Genomic DNA, 20,769 nt, shown 5'->3' on the forward strand with positions numbered 1-20,769 from the left:
TAAGAGGCAGAGGAAGGAGGATTGCTGTGAGTTCGAGGCCACCCTGAGACTACATAGTGAATTCCAAGTCAGCCTGGGCTAGAGAAAAACCCTACCTTGAACCCCCCCCCCCAAAAAATGGGGGCTGGAGAAATGGCTTAGCAGTTAAGGTGCTTGCCTACAGACCCAGATTTGATTCCCCAGTACCCACATAAGCCAGATGCACAAGGTGGCACATATGTCTGAAGTTCTTTTGCAATGGGTGGAGGCCCTGATGCACCCATTCTCTCTATCTGCCTTTTCCTGCCTCTCCCTCTCTCTCTCCCACCTTTCAAATAAATAAAATGTACTTTTTAAAAAGAGGGGTCTGGAGCCGGGAGTGGTGGTGCACGCCTTTAATCCCAACACTCGGTAGGCAGAGGTAGGATAGCCATGAGTTCAAGGCTACCCTGAGACTACATAGTGAATTCCAGATCAGCCTGAATTAGAGTGAGACCCTACCTTGAAAAACCAAAAAATAAAGAGGGGTCTAGCTGGGCATGGTGATGCATGCCTTTAATCCTAGCACTTGGGAGGCAGAGGTAGGAGGATTGCTATGAGTTCAAGGACACTCTGAGAATACATAGTGAATTCCAGGTCATCCTGGGCTAGAGTGAAACCCTACCTAGAAAAAAAAAAAAAAAAAAAAGAGGGGTCTCTTACACATATACCAAGAGTTACAGAGTTACAGGTTCATCTCTGGGGGGGCAAAATGAAATGATGTGGCTTTTGTTCACCTGCATTTCCTAACATTTACAAAAATTATTTATTTATTTAAGACAGAGAGGGGAAGAGAGATTATATAGAAAGAGGGAAAGAGAGAGAATGGGCACACCAGGGCCTCCAGCCACTGGAAACGAACTCTAGATACATGCGCCCCCTTGTGCATCTGGCTTATGTGGCACCTGGAGAATCGAACCTGGGTCCTTGAGCTTTGCAGGCATGCACCTTAACCACTAAGCCATATCTCCAGCCTGCTAATATTTTTTTTTAACGTAGAATGAACATGCTGCTTGAGTGATAACAAGTGAATATTATTTTATATTTTAATTTATTTATTATTTGAGAGAGAAGAAAAAGAGAGTGAGGCATATAAAGAGAGAGAGGGGATGGGCATGTTGGGTCCTCTAGCCACTGCAAACAAACTCCAAATGTATGCACCACCGTGTGCATCTGGCTGATGTGGGTCCATGGGAATCAAACCTGGGTCCTTTGGCTTTGCAGGCAAGCGCCTTAACCACTAAGCCATCTCTCTAGCCCAGTGAACATTATTTTAATTCATTTACTTATTTTTCAGTCCTAGAGATTAAATCCAGGGCTTTATGTATGCTAGGAGAGGGCTACATCCTCTGATGTCTAACTTATTTATTTATTTATTTATTTATTTATTTATTTATTCATTCATTCATTTTGAAACAGAGTCTTTCTATATTACACAGGCCAGTCTCTAACTCCAGGGTTGAAGTGATCCTCCCATCTCAGTCTTTCAAGTAGCTAGAACTATAGGCATGCATCACTGTCTCCAACTTTTAGTATTCTACTACTTTCATCTATCCATCCACTTATCTATCATTTATCATCTCTCTATCTAGCAATGGTGTATACTGCCTAGGCTGTTTTTGAACTTATGATGGTCTTGCCTCAGTTTCCCAAGTAGTGAGGATTACAGATATACATTACAGAGCCCAGCTGTCCACTACAGACACCATGAATGCATTTTCCTAAAAATACAACTGGAAAAACAATCTCTTTCAATCCTGTTCCCAGCCCTTAATAAAATCATGTTTGTGCTCTGTAGGTGTGAGACTGTGGCAGGCCTTCCAGAGAAGCCAGCTCATATGTCCACCAGCTGCTCAAAGTTTCTTCTTAGATATCTGGTGGCCTCTGGAACTGAACATGCTCCAAGCCAGAATCTTACCGTGCTCTCAGACCTTCCTCCCCACCTGCCTAAGCGGCTCGGTAATGGCACCTGGGGCCTCAGGCCAACTAGTGGATTCCTTTGTCCTGCACTCCCACCTTTGTCCTGCTCGGCAGCAGCTTCTGTTGGCTTGAACTTCAGCACACGACCCTGGGTGCAGGCCACACATAGCAAGTTTGATTTCAGTCAGAGTGAGGTGGTTTGAATGAAATGCCGTCCATAGGCTCCTGAGCCCTAAATATCTGGTCCCCAGTTGTTGGCAAATTGGGAAAGCTGTGGATTCTTGCTGGAAGAGGTTTATCTCTGGGGGTGGGCTTTGAGGTAACAGAGCCCAATACTTGGACTACTTCCTTCCCATTGATGTGGAGACGTGACTCAGGCTGCTGCTGTGTTCTTCCCACCACGATGAAACTTCCCCTCAAGGGCTGGGTAGATGGTGCAACAGTTAAAGGGACTTGCTTGCAAAGCCTGCTGGCCTGGGTTCAATTCCCTAGTACCTATGTAAAGCCAGACACAAAAAGTAGCACTTGTGTCTGGAGTTCATTTGTAGTGGCAAAAGAATTGGTGTGCCCATACTCACACGCTCTCTCTCATAAATAATTAACAAGAACAACAACAAAAAATCCTTGCCAGGCATGGCAGTGCATGCCTCTAATCCCAGCACTTGGAAGACAGAGGTAGGGGGATCACCGTGAGTTTAAGGCCACCCTGAAACTCCAGAGTGAATTCCAGGTCAGCCTGGGCTACAGCGAGACCCTAGTTTGGAAAAAAAAAAAAAAAAAAACAACTTCCCCTTAAGGGATGGAGAGATGGCCTAGTGGTTAAGGTGCTTACCTTCAAGCCTAAGGACCCAGGTTCTAGTCCTTAGTACCCATGTAAGCCAGATGCACAAGGTGCCACATTCATCTGGTACGCCCATTTTCTTACTCTCTGTCTTTCTCAAATAAATTAATTAAATATAAAAAAAATCTTCCTCTTGAAACTATAAGCTGAAATAAACCCTTATCCCGTATAAACTGCTTCAACTGGGTGTTCTGTTCTAGCAACAAGAAAGTAACTACTTCAGAGCAAGACCCTGTCTTAAAAAGGGGACTGGGAAGCCGGGCGTGGTGGCGCACGCCTTTAATCCCAGCACTCGGGAGGCAGAGGTAGGAGGATCACCGTGAGTTCGAGGCCACCCTGAGACTCCATAGTGAATTCCAGGTCAGCCTGGGCCAGAGACCCTACTTCAAAAAACCAAAAAAAGGGGGGGGAGGGCTGGGAAGATGGTTCAGGGGTAAAGTGCTTAGTGCCCCAGCATAAAGACCTGAGTTCAGATTTCCAGTGCCCACATCAAACGCCAAGCGTAGCAGCATGTGCCTGTGATCCTAGTGCTGGAGAAGTAGAGACAGGGAACCTCTGGGGATCGCTGGCTAGCTACTGGCCAACTTGGTGAGCTCTAGGTTCAGCGAGAGACCATGTCTGAAATGATCAGGTAAAAAGTGCTTGAGAAAGACACCTACACTGACCTCTAGCCTCTGCATGCTCACATACCTGTGCACATGCACACACACACACGTCACATACACATATACATTAAAAAAAAAACAACTTGGAACTTCACCTCCTCCTACCTTAATCCACTGACAGGAGAGAGAATGTCCTTACCCTAGATGATAATCCATAAACAGCTCCCCATTCCAAGCACCTGAATAATGATTCCCATCTTCCAGATGAACATGAAACCAGGGGCCAGCAGCTCAAGATCACACGGCGGCAAAGCCTAGGCTAGAATCCCAGCAGTGAACCCCCACCCCCCAAGCTGCCTTGGCTTTAGTTCTTAAAGATGTCAGGTGCTCTTGGGGAGCAGAATGAAGCTCAAACATCTCGCACTTAGGGATGAAGGAGACAGGCAATAGTCCCTGAGCTAAAGTATGGACATGTTTGCCAAAGCAGTGCGTGACTTCATCTTATGATAAATGAAACTGTCCAAGGATTGTTTCTGGCCTCCTCTAGGGCCTCAGTTTCTCCAGCTATACAAACATAGATGGTGCACAACAGGTGGCTGGTCTGGATCCTCTGCAATCTTTCCCAGTACAGCACCAGACTGTAGGCTGCTTTCAGGAACATTTTTTAATTCTTATTATTTTAAATATTTTTATTAATTTATTTGCAAACAGCAAGAGATAGAGAGAAGAGACAGACAGAGAGAATGTGTGTGCCAGGGCTTCCAGCCACTGCAAACTAACTCCAGGTGCATGTACTACATTGTGCATCTGGCTTTGCATGGGTACTAGGGAATCGAATCTGGGTCGTTAATCTTTACAGGCAAGCACCTTAACCGCTAAGTCATCCTCCAGTCCTAAGGAACATCTTTACTCATCATGTCTGGCTGCAAGTGGGCCTAATTCTCCCTTGGCCAACTAGGAGGCGGAGCTGGGCCAGGTGGAGCTGACTGGATGGGACTTCTCTGTGCATAATACATATGTGTGTGGTGTGTACACAGGATGGCCAGTAGTTCTGCATGGCAAAGACTTAAAAGCAAAGAGCCAGTGGGGGAGACCAGAGGGTCAGACTCATGACAGCACTTAGGCATTTGAACATGATCCTAACAGAACCAGAGTGCCACTGGCTACGCCGGACAGAGGGAGAACAGTGTTCACTTTGTGTTTCAGGACTACCGCTCAGGCAGCAGAGAGTGTGTGCTAGACTCCAGGATCATTCAGCTGAGAGAGGACTGGGGACTTGCACTGGGAAGTGGCAGCGGGGAATAAAGAGATGTAGATGGGCTGGTGACAGTGTAGAAAGGAGGACTTGGTGAGTAACTGGAAATAGGGACAACGAGGGAAAATGACTCCTCTGTTTCCAGTTAGAGACAGGCTGACGAAGTGTCATGAGTGAACACACGGGAGCCTGGAGGTGCTGAAGAAGGTGCAGACATGGGTAAGGTAGCCAGGCTTGTTGGCTAAGAAGACAGACTTGGGTAGTAGTGCAGATGTGGGGGTGTTGGGGTAGAGATGGTGACGGCGGTCATGGGGACAGCCGAGCCAGTCCTCTGTATATGTGGTGAACTGAGAGGCGGACCCAAAGTTGCGCTGGAAGTGTGGAGGGAGGAGAAACCCTCTCTCCAGACCGGGAAAGTGCAGCCAGAGCAATGGGAAGGAAGCGGGAAGAGAGAGGAGGCAGGGGTCAAGAGAAGCAAGCAGGGCCAGCAGAGAGTGGGAGGGAGGGGAAGACCAATAGTGTCCAATACTGCCCAGAGGTCAAGTGAAGCAAGGCCTGAGAAATGTCTGTTGGATGTGGTGACATGTTGGTCATTGGGTCCATTGGCCAGAGCAGCCTCAGAGAGGGGGGAGGACCTGAGTGGCCCAGATAGAGTGAGAGAAGAGAGAGGTGGGGATGGACTCAGTGAGACAGGGTTGCAAAGGACTGCAAAGAGGTGTGAATGGGTGAAGGACAAACACAAGAAATCGAAGATGAGAGGGGCCTGGAGAGCAGGAAGCAGAAGACTAGGAGAGAGCAGCGTGAGCGTGAGTGACTGGAGGAAGTCCCGAGACGCAGGGCTGAGCAGCTGGCGGCGTGAGGCTGAGAGAGGGTCGGAGAGAGGCCAGTGGGGAAACCGGGCTGGGCCAGCGGGGGAGGGGGAGCCCAGTACATGAGCTCAAGGACTCTGAGGGAGGCAGGGAAGAGGCGGGAGCAGGATAGGATGTCTGATTTGAAGAGGTGAGGCTGAGTGACCTGGAGGGGGCTCCCATGGGAACACAGGCCTATTAGCTCCCACTGTGAATACTGGTGTCTAGACCAGGTTTGGTTTTTCTGTTTGAACAGTTTGATTTTTCCAGTGATGAAGCAGCCTGGGTAGGACAAGGGGATGTATACGCCCTCCCTCAAAGCCAAAATAGACATATACAGCTGGGTGTGGCGGTGCGCGCCTTTAATCCCAGCACTGGAGAGGCAGAGGTAGGAGGATCGCCGTGAGTTCGAGGCCACCCTGAGACTACATAGTGAATTCCGGGTCAGCCTAAGCTGCAGTGAAACCCTACCTCAAATATATATATTGGCCTCTTGTCTTCCTCCAGGACCTCTTTCAATCCTTTCCTCAGTCCAGGGTCCCTCCCACAGACTGAGCCTTGCCAGTGTCTGGGACCTGCCTGGCTGCCAGCTGGCTCCCTGATTTCTACCTCAGGCATGGGGAATGTGTGACTCCTTCAGCACTCCCTGGTGCAGGCCCCAAAGGCAGGGATTCAACTTCCCTCAGCTGTGCTATCCTGGGTCCAATCTATTCTTACTCTGCCAAGGTTCCTGAAGGGCAGAGGCCATGACCCCTACCACCTGACTACGGAAACAGACTTCTGCAGCCCCAAACCAGAGCTGATAGTGAAGAAGAAACTTGAGTTAGACCCAACAGGCACTTCTTGATGACGGGTGTAGAGGGGCCTGGAGGGCCTCACAATCCTCTAGGGAGAACTGGCACTTACTTTCTCTTGCAGGGGGAACAGGGGAGGGACAGCAAGCGGGACTCAGAGTGAGGCTCTTTCCAAGAATCCTCGGGGGGCTGGGAGGAGAGTTTCCCCTGATCCAGCGATTCTAAATATGGCAGAGGGAGCAAGAACACGTGACCCAGGGCCTCACACAGGGCCGCCACTGGCACAGCTGAGCTGTTGGGCCAGAGGTCCGCACTGGGGCTCAGGACTGGGATGAGGTCTTAAAGGAGCCTCAGTTTCCTCATCTGAGGGAGAGGGACAACTGGATAATGGCTAAAGCCCCTTCAGCCGTTTGACTTTCCAGCAGGGTGATAGGAGGGAGAGAGTTGGCCCTCAGCTCAGTTCTACTTTCTCTGAGGATGTCCCTGGAGGGACAGCAGCTGCCAGCACACAGAGCAAACTATGAAAAATTATGTCCCCTCTTGGAGGACCAATTAGAAAATGCATTCCTTTTAGCTGGACAAACTGCAAAAACTTGACCCTCTATCTGGCTCCATCAGAAATGAACATCGCTTGCTGTGGGCTGACCCACCCTGAGCACGGGCTGGGTCTTAGTGCCACCGGAGGCCTCTCAGTCCTGAGAGCCCCCGTGCGTGCAGACTGCTCTGCGTGGCACGGCAGGCTCAGGGATGGCTCCGCCGCGCTCTCCAGGCTGCGGGTGGCCAATCTAGGGCTGAAGTCTGAACCAAGGAAGGTTCCTTAGCTGGGTAGTATGGTGGATGACTGTAATTCTAGCGCTTGGGAGGCTGAGACAGGAGGATCAAGAGTTCAAGGCCAGCCGAGGCTACACAGCCAGCCTGGGAAACACAGCCTGCCTCGAAAGAAGGAAGACTGGAGGCATGACTCAGAGGCTAAGTGCACTTCTTGCACAAGCACTGCGGCCTCGGGGACCTGAGAACTGGCTGGGTTAGAACCTGCAGGACTCATGTGAGCAGCTGGGCGTCTGCAACCCCAGTCCTGCACAGGAGAGCAGGCACCAGGGACTCGCCCAGGCTCGCGACAAACAGCAACTCTGGTACGAGTAAGACTCCAGCTCAACCAGAGCAATGGAACAGGACACCTAGTGTTCTGCTCTAGCCACTGCAGGGGAGCACATGCGGTGTGGCAAGGGCACATACATGTGCACACAACCACACACATGTGTACATGCCACACACATGTGTACATGCCACACGCGTGCACATGCCACACACATACATATGCCACACATGTGTACACACCACACACATATGTAAACACCATATACATGTGCACACAACACACACACACACACCATACACATGTGCACACACCACACGTGTACATATACCACACGTGTGCATACACCACACATATGTGCACATACCACACACATGCATACACCACACAAATGTGCATGCGCCACACACATGTGCATATACCACATACGCACACACCATACACATGTGCATACACCACATGTGCATACACTACATACATGTGCACATACCGCACATGTGCACACACCACATTACATATACACAATTCCCCCCCTCAAAGGGGTGGGTGGGCTGAGCTAAGAACTACAGCCCACTCCCGTCCCTTCCCCCAGCTGCCCTCCACCTCCCTATACCAATCATTTTTGTGTGTACAGGGTGGGGTGCACATGCGTGTGTGGGTATATATGTATGCACATGTGTGTAGAGACAGCCTTGGGTATCATTCTATAACTATCATCCACTTTTCTTGAGACAGCATCTCTTTTGGCCTGGAACTTCCCTCTTAGACTGTACTGGCTGGTCAGCAAACTCCAGAGGTCCTCCTGCCTCTACCTCCCCAGTGCTATGGCTGTAAGTGTATGCCAACACACCTAGCATTTTCTTCTGCTTTCTTTTTTATGTGGGTGAGGGCTGGAGATACGGCTCCATAGTTGAAGGCACTTGCTTATAAACCTGGCAGTCTGGGTTGGAATCCCCAGTACCCACATAAGGCCAAATGCACAAAGTGGCACATGTATTTGGAGTTCATTTGCAGTGGCAGGAGGTTCTGGTGCGCCCATTCCTTCACTCACTCTCTTATTTGCTTGCAAATAAATAAATAATTTTATGTGGATGAGTATGTATGATGTGTATAATAATGTGCATATGGGCATGCACACCCTGGCACTTGTGTGTGGAGGTGAGAAGACAACCTTGGGGCATTTGACCTTTCCTTCCACCCTCTTTTTTTTTTTTTTTTTTTTGAGAAGGGATCTGTCTTGTTTTTTGTTATGAAGGTATGGTCTCACTTTACCCCAGGCTGACCTGGAACTCAGGATGTAGTCTCAGGTTGGTCTCAAACTCACAGTGATCCTCCTACCTCTGCCTCCCAGGTCACCATGCCCAGCTCCCAGTTTTTTTTTTTTTAAATTATTTATTTATTTATTTGAGAGCAACAGACACAGAGAGAAAGACAGATAGAGGGAGAGAGAGAATGGGCACGCCAGGGCTTCCAGCCACTGCAAACAAACTCCAGATGCGTGCGCCCCCTTGTGCATCTGGCTAACGTGGGACCTGGGGAACCGAGCCTCGAACTGGGGTCCTTAGGCTTCATAGGCAAGCGCTTAACCGCTAAGCCATCTCTCCAGCCCTTTTTTTTTTTTTTTTTTAATAAGATCTCTCTTGCTACATGTGCACCAGTCTAGCTGATCCATGATCTTATAGATTCTCTTGGCCCCACATGGGAATTGCACATGGGAATTACAGGTGCACATAGCACTGTGCATCCAGCTTTTTGTTGGTGTTGAGGAATAGAACTCTGGCTGGTAGGCTTGCAAGCAAATACCTTTAACTGCTGACCAATCTCTCCAGCCCCAATAGCTCACTTTTATAAAATGTGGGTTCTTGGGCTGGAGAGATGGCTTAGCAGTTAAGGCACTTGCTTGCAAAGTCTAAGGACCTAGGTTCAATTTCGTAGGACCCATGTTTGGTTCCCTAAGACCCACATAAGCCAGATGCACAAGGTGGCACATGCATCTGGAGTTTGTTTGCAGTGACTAGAGGCCTGGAGTGCCCATTTTCTCCTTCCCTCCCTCTCTCTCTCTCTCATACATAAATAAATTTAAAAAAAAACTTTAAAAACATGGGTTCTGGGAATTGAACTCATGTCCTCATGCTTGCAAACATCTGAGCTATCTCCCAAATCCCATGCACTCTTTCTTGAATGAGTTCAGGTCCATTGAAAGGGGTGTCTTCCAAACAAAGTGCTTGATGAATTTGAATACATTATGGCTTGTCTCCTAAAGACTCACTGCTTGCAAGCTTGGTCCCCAGTGTGACACTATTAAGAAGCAGTGGGGGCTGGGAAGATGGCTCAGCAGGTTAAAGGTGCTTGCTTACAAAGCCTACTGACCTGGGGGGTGATTTACCAGTACTCTTGTAAAGCCAGAAGCACAAGATGATGCATGGGAATGGAGCTCATTTGCAGTATCAAGAGACCCTAGTATGCTCATACTCTCTCCTCTCAAATAAATAAAAATATTAGAAGAAGGAGGAGAAAGAGGAAGAGGGAAAGAGTGAGGAGGGGCTGGAGAGATGACTTTGCCATTAAGACCCTTGCTTGCAAAGCCAATGTGTCTGCAGTTCGTTTTCAATGGCTAAAGGCCATGGCGTGCCCATTCTCTCTGTCTGTCTCTCTCCTCTCTATCTCTTTGTACTTGCAAATAATAAATCACAATTTTTTTGTTGTTGTTTTGTTGTTGTTGTTATTGTTGTTGTTTGTCTCACTCTAGCCCAGGCTGACCTAGAATTCACTATGTAGTCTCAGGGTGGCCTCGAACTCATAATAATCCTCCTACCTCTGTCTCCGAGTGCTGGGATTAAAGGCGTGCACCACCACACCCAGCAATAAAAACATTAAAAAAAAAAAAAAAAGAAGTAGTGGGACCTTTAAGAGGTGAAGCCTGATGGAGGGGGGTTATTAGATCTCAGGAGACATGATCTCAGAGGGATTAATGTACTTTTCTTTGGGCTTTAGTACTTGGCTTCCTGTCTCCACCATGTGATTGCTCACTCGCACTCAATTCCAAAATGTGATGTTATCTGTCATGAGGCCTTCACTAGACATGAGTCAATGCTAGCTAGTGTCATGCCCTTGAGTCTCCATGAATGTAAAGAAAGGCTTCAGTAAAACTTTTTTCTTAATAAAGTATCTATCCTTTGGCATTTTGTTATAACAGACTAATAAAATGAGTAGCTTTATCCTCTTCCACCTGAGCCAGCCCCAAACTCTCCAGTTGCTCGCTCAGCTTTCTTCTGCCATGCCGGGCCTACTGTACCAGGTGACAGAGCAGCACGACGTAGCAACACAGCAAGGCTGGAAGCAGGAAGACAAGGGGAGGGCTGGCTATCTGTCAGGAGCTGGTCAGGCAGCCCTGAGTTCTCACAGCAAGCTGTACATTTTCCCAAGCAGGAGGCCCTCTGGGTCAAGAGGAACTAAGGGCTGAAATACAGGAGGCCAGGATTTGAGAAACTTAAACAATGGCCAGTGGCAATCTTCCTTTGCTCCCACAAAGCACTTCCATGTGTATTGGGTGAATTTGGTATAAGATTTCATTTGAACAAAGAGGTTTATTCCTTTAGAATTTTTTTTTTTTTTCATGGAGCATGGTGGCATATGCCTTTAATCCCAGCACTCAGAAGGCAGAGGTAGGAGGATCCCTGTGATTTTGAGGTCACCCCAGTACTACAGAATGAGTTCCAGGTCAGCCTGGGCTAAAGTACAGCTCTACCTCAAAAAAAAAAAAAAAAAAAAGGAGGGCTAGAGGGATGGCTTAGTGGTTAAGGTATTTGCCTGAAAAGCCAAAGGACCCAGGTTTGATTCCTCAGGACCCATGTTAGCCAGATGTACAAGGGGGCACAAGCATCTGGAGTTCCTTTGCAGTGGCTGGAAGCCCTGATGCACCTATTCTTTCTTTCTCGCTCTCTCCCTCTTTCTCTGTCAAATAAGTAAATATCAAATATTTTTTAAATTCTTAAAAAAAAAAGGACCCAGGTTTGATTCCCCAGGACCCATGTAAGCCAGATGCACAAGGTGGTGCATGCATCTAGAGTTCATTTGCAGTGGCTACAGGCCCTGGTGTGCCCATTCTCTCTCTTTCTCTCTCTCTCTCTCTCTCTCTTTCTTTTTTTTTTTTTTTTTTTTTTTGGTTTTTCGAGGCAGGGTATCACTCCAGCCCAGGCTAACCTGGAATTCACTATGGAGTCTCAGGGTGGCCTCGAACTCACAACAATCCTCCTACCTCTGCCTCCTGAATGCTGGGATTAAAGGTGTGCACCACCATGCCCAGCTCTCTATCTTCCTTAAATAAATAAATAATTTTTAAAAGTAAAAGAATTTAAAAAAAGTAAAAGTATGAGACTACATATTGAATACCAGGTCTGTCTGGGCTAGGATGAGACTCTACCTTACAAAAATAAAGGTATGAGAAACCAATTGGTAGTGCCCAAATCCAAGCTCCTCTGTATGACTGCAAGGAAGGCCCCACCCACCAGGCCACCTTAGTCCTCACATCAGGGATCCAGCCTCATACAGGAAACTCCTTTAGCATTAGCATACCCCGTTCCTCACCACAGAACACGGAGCTTTCCCCTTTGCACCATTTTTGGCCCACCTGTCCATCTTTGCATCAGTGTGCATACATCCCTAACCTGGCTGGATTAGGTGGGAGGCCCACCTCATGCTCCCTTAACAGTTTCACCTCCCCCATCTCTGTGGAGTGCACTTCACCACAGGCAAAGCTCTGTGGGAGTAGCTGCCTCCCAGAGACCAGGGGTCCCTCACACTCTGCGCCTGACTCAAATGAATGCTGGGTAACGTTCCCAAGAGTACTCCACGTGCCCTGCCAATCTCTCCTGATTCTACAATTCAACCTTCCCAGAAGCTGTGTCGGAAAACAACCAAGTCCAGAGCCACAAAGCACTTCATTCATTCATTCACTTACTCATTTCATTAACCATTTCCTGGGTGTTCATGGGGGGCCAGGCACAATGACACACAAAGGCCTCACTTCAGAGAGCTTGAGATATTGGGGAGGGATAAGAAATGAATAAAGGAGGCTGGAGAGATGGCTTAGTGGTTAAAGCATTTGCCTGTGAAGCCTAACGACCCAGGTTTGATTCCCCAGTACCCTCTTAAGGCAGATGCACAGAGTGTCACATGTGTCTGGAGTTTGTTTGCAATAGATGAAGGCCCTGGTGCACCCATTCCCTCTCTCTCTCTTAAATAAGATAATTAAAAAATCTTTAAAAGTTGATAAAGGTTTCAACCTGGCAGATAGTGATGGAGAAAAATAGAGTGGGCAAAGGGGTCAGGGAACCCCAGTGTGGGAAAGCAGCCACGAGAAGGTGACATTTGAACAAAGTAGAGGAGGGAGTGAGCCGTGAGGGCCTCTGAAGAGGAAAGCTCTGAGCAGACTGAAAAGTCAGTACTAAAGGCCTTGAGCCACAGGATGGCATGAACAGACCATCAGAAAAGGGGTAGTACCCCGTGAGGGTGAGACAAAGGGGCAACAGAGGCACAAGCAGACATCCCATAGGAAGCTGACAATGTGGCCTTTCATTCCAGGGTAGATTGAGCACTGGGAACAGGAAGAGCAAAGGCCCAGGAGAGGATGACACACTGGGAGTTAGGGGGGAGAAAATGGCCTCATCTGGAGCTGAAAAGCTGATGGTACAATCCTACCAAGAAACTCTAGCGACTTGTCCAAGGGGAGGTGGAGGTGGCAAGATGTGATCAGCTCTGGGCTATATATTGGCAGTAATGATCCCTTAGAAATCCACTAATCTGGGCTGGAGAGATGCTTTAGTGGTTAAGGTGTTTGCCTGCAAAGCCAAAGGATCCCAGTTCAATTCTCCAGGACTCACATAAGCCAGATGCACAAGGGTGGGGGGGGGCACGCGTCTGGAGTTCGTTAGCAGTGGCTGGAGGCCCTGGCATGCCTATTCTCTCCCTCTCTCTCTCTCTGCCTCTTTCTCTCTCTCAAGTAAATAAATTGAATTAAATAAAGAAGTCTACTAATCTCACTGAGAAATGAGGAAACTGAGTGCCAGACAGGACCCTGACTACTTTGCTCATACAGTAGATCAAGATAGAGTTGAGCCTGGCACAGGACTTCCCAGTTCCAAAGGTAATGTCCTTTTGACTTTTTGTTTGTTTGTTTGTTTTTCAAGGTAGGGTACCACGGTAGCCTGGGCTGACCTGGAATTCACTATGGAGTCTCAGGGTGGCCTCCTACCTCTGCCTTCAGAGTGCTGGGATTAAGGGCTTGCACCACTACGCCCAGCTGTTCTTTTGATTTCCCTTCTGTGCCCCTCACTCCCACTTCAAAAACTCCCTCATCCTGAGGCCAGGATGGGGCCTGGCCCCAGCCCTTCCCGCTGCATATGACTGGGTGGCACTGCGTTTGAAGACTTTCCAGCTCCCCAGCTACTTGAGCCTGACAAGGGTCAGGGTCACCTCTAAGGCGCTTCTGTTCTCTGAATCAGCAGACCGAGCGAAGGGTGGGGGAGCTTAGTCCCCCACTCGGTTCTCAGTACTCCCAAGAGCTGAGAGCGCACCAACAAGAGCTGACAGGGTGGAACAGGAGCTCTGGGGAGGGCAGGGCCCCCTGGGGAGCTCAGATGCCAAGACTGAGCCCAGTCTGGGACTTGTGCAGACTCAGCCATTGAGGACCCCACCCAATGGGAGGTTTGTCGTATTCAGGGGGAGGGGCGTTTCAATGCCTCTGCTACCAATAAGCAAAGCAGCATGCAGACTGACAGGCTGCCCCTGGGGCAGTCACAGCCACATTACTGGCAGAACCTCAACCCCAGAACCCTCCCGAGGAATCCAATGAGCCCTGCAAACTGGGAAAGGTTTGCTGTGTGACCTCAGGCGAGGAACTCAGCTTCTCTGGGTCTGAAGGAAGGTGGTTGGGAGGATCTTGAGATGGAAGCTGGAAGGACATTTGCCGATAATGCCCTCAGTTTCTTCAGATCCCTGTTAAGGAAAGACTGCCCAGCCTGCAGTTCTGGCAGATCCGGAGTCCTCTAGAAGGCAGGAAGGAGCCTGCGTGGTAGCTCTGAGAGGAGTCAGGACTGAGAGCAGTGGAGGGGGGGCACAGGGGTGCGGGCGGAGGTAGGAACCCAGGGCAGCAGTTCTTTATCCTAACTCTGCCACCAGTCAGCCACGTGTCTTAGTTTACTTCTTAGAGAAAAGGGGGATGAAGGGTCTCTGAGGGCCAGATATCTCCAAGGACCAGCCTAGACTGGTGACTTCAGCTTCCGGGATGGCCTTCTGAAAACTGTTCTGTAAAGTCTAAGATCTGAAGTCTCCCAGAAGAGGGTCTTTTGCATTTCATTTGCATGGAAAATCTAGATGAGACTTCCTTCTGCCTCCAGAACACTTCCATCATGAACAATGACGTCTAGAAGTCAGGGCAGACCAAGGCGCAACTTCATTGATCACAGGGCGCTGAAGGGGACGAGTTCTACCCTGGTCCTGAAGCTGGCTCCATCCCGACAGACCCTGCACGTATGCCGCCAGGATGAGCTTGAACTCGGCGCTGCCTCGGCTGCGACCCTCCTGGATCTCAACTCTGATGGGGCCGACGACCGCAGGCCCGGTACGCAGTCTGGAAGCAGGGGTCCGAGGGGACGAAGCCTGAGTAGCTAGGCTTGGGTTCATCTAGGGACACAGGAGGCTGACCCTAGGCGGGGCTCCCGGGGAGAAGCGGCGGTTCCTGGGGGAGGCTCCTGAGGCCTCCTCCTCGACCCGGTCCTCGGCCCCCTTTCGGCCGCAGGGAACCCTATCCGCTCCAGGGTCGGGCTGCAGGCCTGGGCGGGGCGGGGCGGGGCCGGGCCGGGGCCGGGCTCGGGGCGGGGCTTCGCCGCCGCGGGCTCGGGAGGGAGGGGCGGGACGGCGCTGCCGATCCGGTTACCTCCCCGCCCGGCCGGCTTCTTTTTCCGTTTCCAAATTAACAATTGAAAACGCGGCGGCCTGAAAGGCGAGCAGCGGGCCAAGCGGAAAGTGTGAAGGTGCCGCTGCGTCCCCGAGTCCTCCGGGGGGCGGCGAGGACGCGACATCCCGACCGACCACGGCTCGCCCACCCACCGCCGCCAGGGCGAGGGACCCAGCGCGGGGCCCCGTGGTGCCGAGGCTCCCGAGCCCAGTCCTGGCCCGATGCAGCCCCTCTGGGGCACCCTGGCCAGGATCGCAGGACCCAGTGCCCGGGCTCGGGGCGGTGCCAGCCCCCGAGAGGACGAAGCGAGGATTGGGGGAGGGGGACGTGCTGGGGCTGGGTTTCCAGTCTCAGGCTGAGTGCCCGGCATGGGCAGGTGCCAGGCAGCACCTCATAGCACCGTCCTTAAGGGCTCCCAGTGTCAGGTGTGACCTCAAGTCAGTCATTTCAATCTTACAGAGACTCAGCTCTCTCATCTGGAAAATGGGGTGGAAAGATACACCCCACCAAAGAGCTACATGTGGACTAAGGTGAGAAGAACCGGAGGCTGGCTCACTGGGAATCCACCAGAACCAAGAACTGTCCTCTCTCCTTCCCCTTCCAGGTCTCCCCAGAGCCCTGCTGGACAGACAAACTGAGGCCAGGGAGAGCCTGATAAAGGACTCCAAGTCTGGCAGAGTGAAGTGAGGTGAACCAGGTCCTGACCCAGGCCCCTCCGACACGGAGTTGTAGCCCTGGGCCTTGTGGCCGGACATTATGCGGCTCCTTGTAGCTCCTGTTCCCAGGCCCCCCGTGACCCGGGACGGGGTGTGAACACCAGGGACACCTCCAGCAGGCTTGGTGCAATGTAGGTTCCCAGTGAGTATTCATGGAGTGAGTGAATGAGCACATCCAGTCAGCCAGGGAGTTAGAGTTAGGTCTCTCCCACCCCAAACCCAGAGCAGTGGTATGACAAGAGAGGGAGAAAAATACAGAGATGGGAGAGAGGAGATGTGGCCCCAGAAGGCAAAATTACATCACCCTTCTTGGGCTGGAGAGATGGTTCAGTGGTTAAGGCACTTGCCTGCAAAGCCAAAGAACCCAGGTTCGATTCCCCAGGACCCACATAAGCTAGATGCACAAGGTGGCACATGCGTCTGGAGTTCATTTCCAGTGGCTGAGTCCCTCTCTCTCTATCTGCTTCTTTTTTCTCTCTCTCTCTCAAATAAATAAAAATAAAATAAAAATCACCTTTCTTTCCTAACACTCCTGGCTAGCCCAAGACTCATCTCCGTTCCTCTTCCTGGCTTCTTGGCTGACTACCAGATTCCAGTCCTATCTCCACCCCAGTCCAGTTGCTGCACAGCCCCTTCCCCCATGGCAGTCCCATGGCCACAACCTATACCCCACACTCTGATCATTTCCACCTTGGTAGCTTCTGGCCTCCCTCCTCTTCTTGAAACCCCTAAGACTTCTACCCTAAGACTCCCTGTTCCACTTTGAGGAGAAATGTTTCTCCAGTCCATTATTAGGGTTACAGGCTCCTACTGGGCCTGAACCTCACCACTTTTTTCTCTGGTGGTCTACTGAGGCTGTGTCTCCCTCAGCACCCCCCCCCCCCCGGAACAAGCCAGTCTGACTCTTCTAAGGCCCCAGGCTTGCCCAAGTGGACGCAAAGACAGTATCTGAGAGAGAACAGGAACTGAGGCCTAAGCCTGGGTGACACGGGGACGCTGCAGAGAGGTGTGGGTAGAGGGGGCCAGTGTGACCAGTGGAAGCGCATCCCCAATGTTCGCAGTGTGGTGAAAGAGTTCAAGTGGAAACTCGCATATGGGAAGTCTAAATATTTAAAAGTTTAAATCAAGTTAACAAGCTGTTAAATAAAATGTGTTCTATCCTTTCTGACACATCTGCCTTTATAATGATCTGGATGACCAAGTCTGAATTTAAATTCAGAGACTTCTTGGAGTCCCATGCTGGCATGTGGCAGGGAGAAAAAGCCAGCTCCTGCCTATTCTCTGATCTTTAGCCTATAGTGTGTCTCCATTCTCCTCCCATACTGGGCTTATCTCTCACCAGGCTCCATCTACACTCACCTCCAATCAGCTGCCTCAGTGCTCACAAACCAGTGGCTACGACACGTAGATCATGTGTAGAATGAGGAGGGCCACAGGTAGGGTTCAAGTCTGTATGTAGAGCTGTGTAGGCTGAGTGGGCAGAATTCTGGGCCACCACTCTGGATTCCACCCAGACCACCCTGATTTGAGCTGTTTTATATATGCACCATGGTTCTGAGTTGGTTTTCCTTTAGAGAGACAGATCCACTGCTTCAAACAGGTTGCAAAGCTCTACCCGAGACCCTCCCACTGCGCAACCTGGAAGGTGCTGAGGGTACGTGGCTCAGTGACCACAGCCATGCAGCAGGCTAGAACAAGCCCAGGAAGCAGCCCCAGTGTTGCTGCCTCCCAGCTAATCCCTGTCCTCCAGAAGCCACCCAAGGCCTGGGAGCACCTTTCTGATTAATAAGACCCAGGGCTTCCAATGAGATGAGCCATCGGCAGACTGGTTGAGGTGTTTGTGGGTCTGCTGCTGGGGCACCCTGGCTTAAAAGAGTTGGATCCTCAACTCCGATGGCCCAGCTCAGGGGTGGACTGAGGAGTCAGGCCAAGCCACAGAAGGAAAGGAGGTCCTGGTATAAATAACAGTGGGGGGCCGGGTTGTTTAGGCCCATCTCCTAGGCGACGGGCAGTGTTTACTGCCCAGTGAAGGGGGGGCAGCCCACACATTTGCCTCCCTGAATTGTAGCCAAATTTCTCCAGGAAGGGGTGGCCCAGGATTATCCCCAAACACTCCAACTCTGCACCCCAACTGATCAATAATCTGCCCTCTCACAGGTCCCAAGCCTTCCTGTCATTCATTTTCTCCTCCAGCATCAAATGTGGCACCAAGTGCCCCTCCATCAGCCCCAAGGCCCCCATATTTGTCCCCACCAGTCCTGGTTCTGTTCAAAGAGTAGAAGGGTGGGGAGCATGAGAAGGGCAGGGAAGGCCCCAAGCCCAGAGCTGGGTGTGTACCAGCATCTGAGCTAGGGCCACTGGGCATGGGGCAAGGACAAACCTCTCCCACGGCCCTGGCCAAGACAGAGGGAGGGCTGCAGCCCCCAGATTAGGAGAGTGCAAATCCTTCCTTCCAGCCCACAGTCTATCCCATGCCTGTCATGTGAGGGCATTAGATGGCCAGGCTCATCATGGAGAGGGCTGGCAAGTGCCCCTGTGGTCACACCACTGGCAGGCAGACAGGCTAAGGGAAGGACCGATGATGAAGGAGAGCAAGTAGGAAGGTCCTTTCCCCATGGGGCAGCAGCTGCAGCAAGGCCTGAGCAGGGGAACTAAGTTGGTGAGCCAAGTTTCACCAGCAGGCCAGCCCAGCCTACCACAGAGCCCTGCCCAACTGCCTGACAGATATTGCCTGAAACACTAGCTGATTTTGCACTAAGAGCACAGACTTAAAATTGGGGCTGTGGGGCTGGAGAGATGGCTTAGTGGCTAAGTGCTTGCCTGTGAAGAAGCCTAAGGACCCCAGTTTGAGGCTCAATTCTCCAGGACGTAAGCCAGATGCACAAGGTGCATCTGGAGTTTGCTTGCAGTGGCTGGAGGCTCTGGTATGCCCATTCTCTCTCTCTCTCTCTCCCTCTCCCTCTCTCTCTCTCTCTCTCGCTCGCTCGCTTTCTCAAATAAATAAAATAAAAAGTTGGGACTGTGTCCATCAGGGTACACCAGGACATTTGGGCTAAGTCTTAGATAAAAATACCTTACACAAGTCATTCTTTTTATTTGTTTGTTTTATTTTATTTTATTTATTTATTTTTCTGGCGCTAGAATCAAACATAGGACCCTAGGTCTGGTATGCTAGGCAAGTGCTCTACCACTGAGCTACATCTCCAGCCTCATTTCTTTGTTCTTAGTCTCAGTGTGAAAAGGTGTAATAACATCTCCTCCAGGAGATATTGTTATGAGAATTTCTGCCACTAGAATTCAAGGGGATTCGCTGAGCACACAATAATTAAAGCCTACAGTGGGCCAGGTATGTTGTAAAGTGCTTTGTGGACCATCAAGTGGGAGGGGGGTTCTCCTTCCCAGTACTAGACTAAGGCTCAGAGAGATTATGAAACCTACCTGAGACCACCCAGAGAAGACTTGAGCTCAGGCCAGCAATGGTGTGGCTCTGCAGCCTATCACTGCTGGGGATAGCTAAACCTCTCTTCCTGAGACTCGGTTCTGGTCTGGATTCTACTGTCCACCTGAGTTTAGTCCCTGCCTAGTTTGAACCCTCGAATTCGTCATCAGTAGAATGGGGGTTGAGAGCGGGTTGAGACCAGTGGTTTCCACACTCTGTTAAGCTGAAAGAAGAGAGAGGGAGACTGGGGATGTAATTTAGTTGATAGAGTGCAGGCCTGTAGCACTGGGTTGGATCCTCAGCACTGCATCAACCACTCATAGTGGTATGCACCTGTGATTCTAGTACTCTGAAGGTGGAGACATGAGTTCAAGACCATCCTTGGCTTCAATGAGAGTTCAAGGCCAACCTAGGATACATCAAATTGGTCTCAAGAAAGGAAGGAGAGGAGAGAAGAGAGGAGAGGAGAGGGGAGAGAAAAGATGTGGAGCAGAGCTCCAGTTCTAAAGGCCTGTTCCCTTCTCCAGAGTACGCCACCATCCTCTCAGCCAATCCCTGCATGCTCCAATGGAGCTGTCCTGGGCCACTGTTCTGGGAACATCCACAGACCCACATCCACTGGCCCTTTCCAGCCAGCTTCAGGGCCAGCTCTACCCTCCCTCTTCCAAGGTGCTTCCAGTTTAGCAAGCCTGTCTGGGGTCAGGGTTTGCATACACATCAAGAGCTTTCCCTACAGGCAAAGTTTCGGGGCTCCAGGCCAGGTAGGGGAGGCCAGGCTATGGACACAGCTAGCAGACAGCTGTGGAGGGGCACTCAGGCAGCTGGGCCTCAGGCTAAGCAGAGGAAGAGGGGACCAAGGAGGTGGCACCCCAGGTTTCTGCAGTTCTCCCTCCACCACAGTTTGGGCTGGTTCCAGAATCTGCTTGTCACTGCCACCCTTCTCTGTTGCCTTTTCCTTGGCCAGTGCTGTCCCCACCCCCTGGTGCGGTTCACATCCCAGCCTTTTCTCTGGACACCACTCCGGGCTACCCCTCTTCTGACAACTTGCTGTCTTTTCTGCAAAAGCAATACGGGACCCCTTCTGGGTCCCTGCCCATGTTATTCCCTTTTCCTGGTCCCTCGCTCCTCTTTGCTGGCCTGGCTCCTGCTCCTGCTGGCTTTTCTTATCTCAGTGGAAGCCGCTTCTTCCAGGAAGCCTTCCATAACTGGTCCAGTTTCAAACTAGGCTTGGCTACTCTTTGCTGGGTTCCAGCAGGATCCACAGTGCCTGGAGACAATGG

The 20,769-nt window shown here is 50.6% G+C and overlaps 1 protein-coding gene across 1 annotated transcript in view; it reads right to left on the reverse strand.

Moving 5' to 3' along the window:
* Positions 1-20,769, reverse strand: part of Kcnq4 (potassium voltage-gated channel subfamily Q member 4) — a 74,901-nt gene that overhangs the window by 27,916 nt on the left and 26,216 nt on the right. The window lies entirely within an intron of this gene.

Source organism: Jaculus jaculus, chromosome 5, assembly GCF_020740685.1.
Source record: "Jaculus jaculus isolate mJacJac1 chromosome 5, mJacJac1.mat.Y.cur, whole genome shotgun sequence".
Taxonomy (NCBI): domain Eukaryota; kingdom Metazoa; phylum Chordata; class Mammalia; order Rodentia; family Dipodidae; genus Jaculus; species Jaculus jaculus.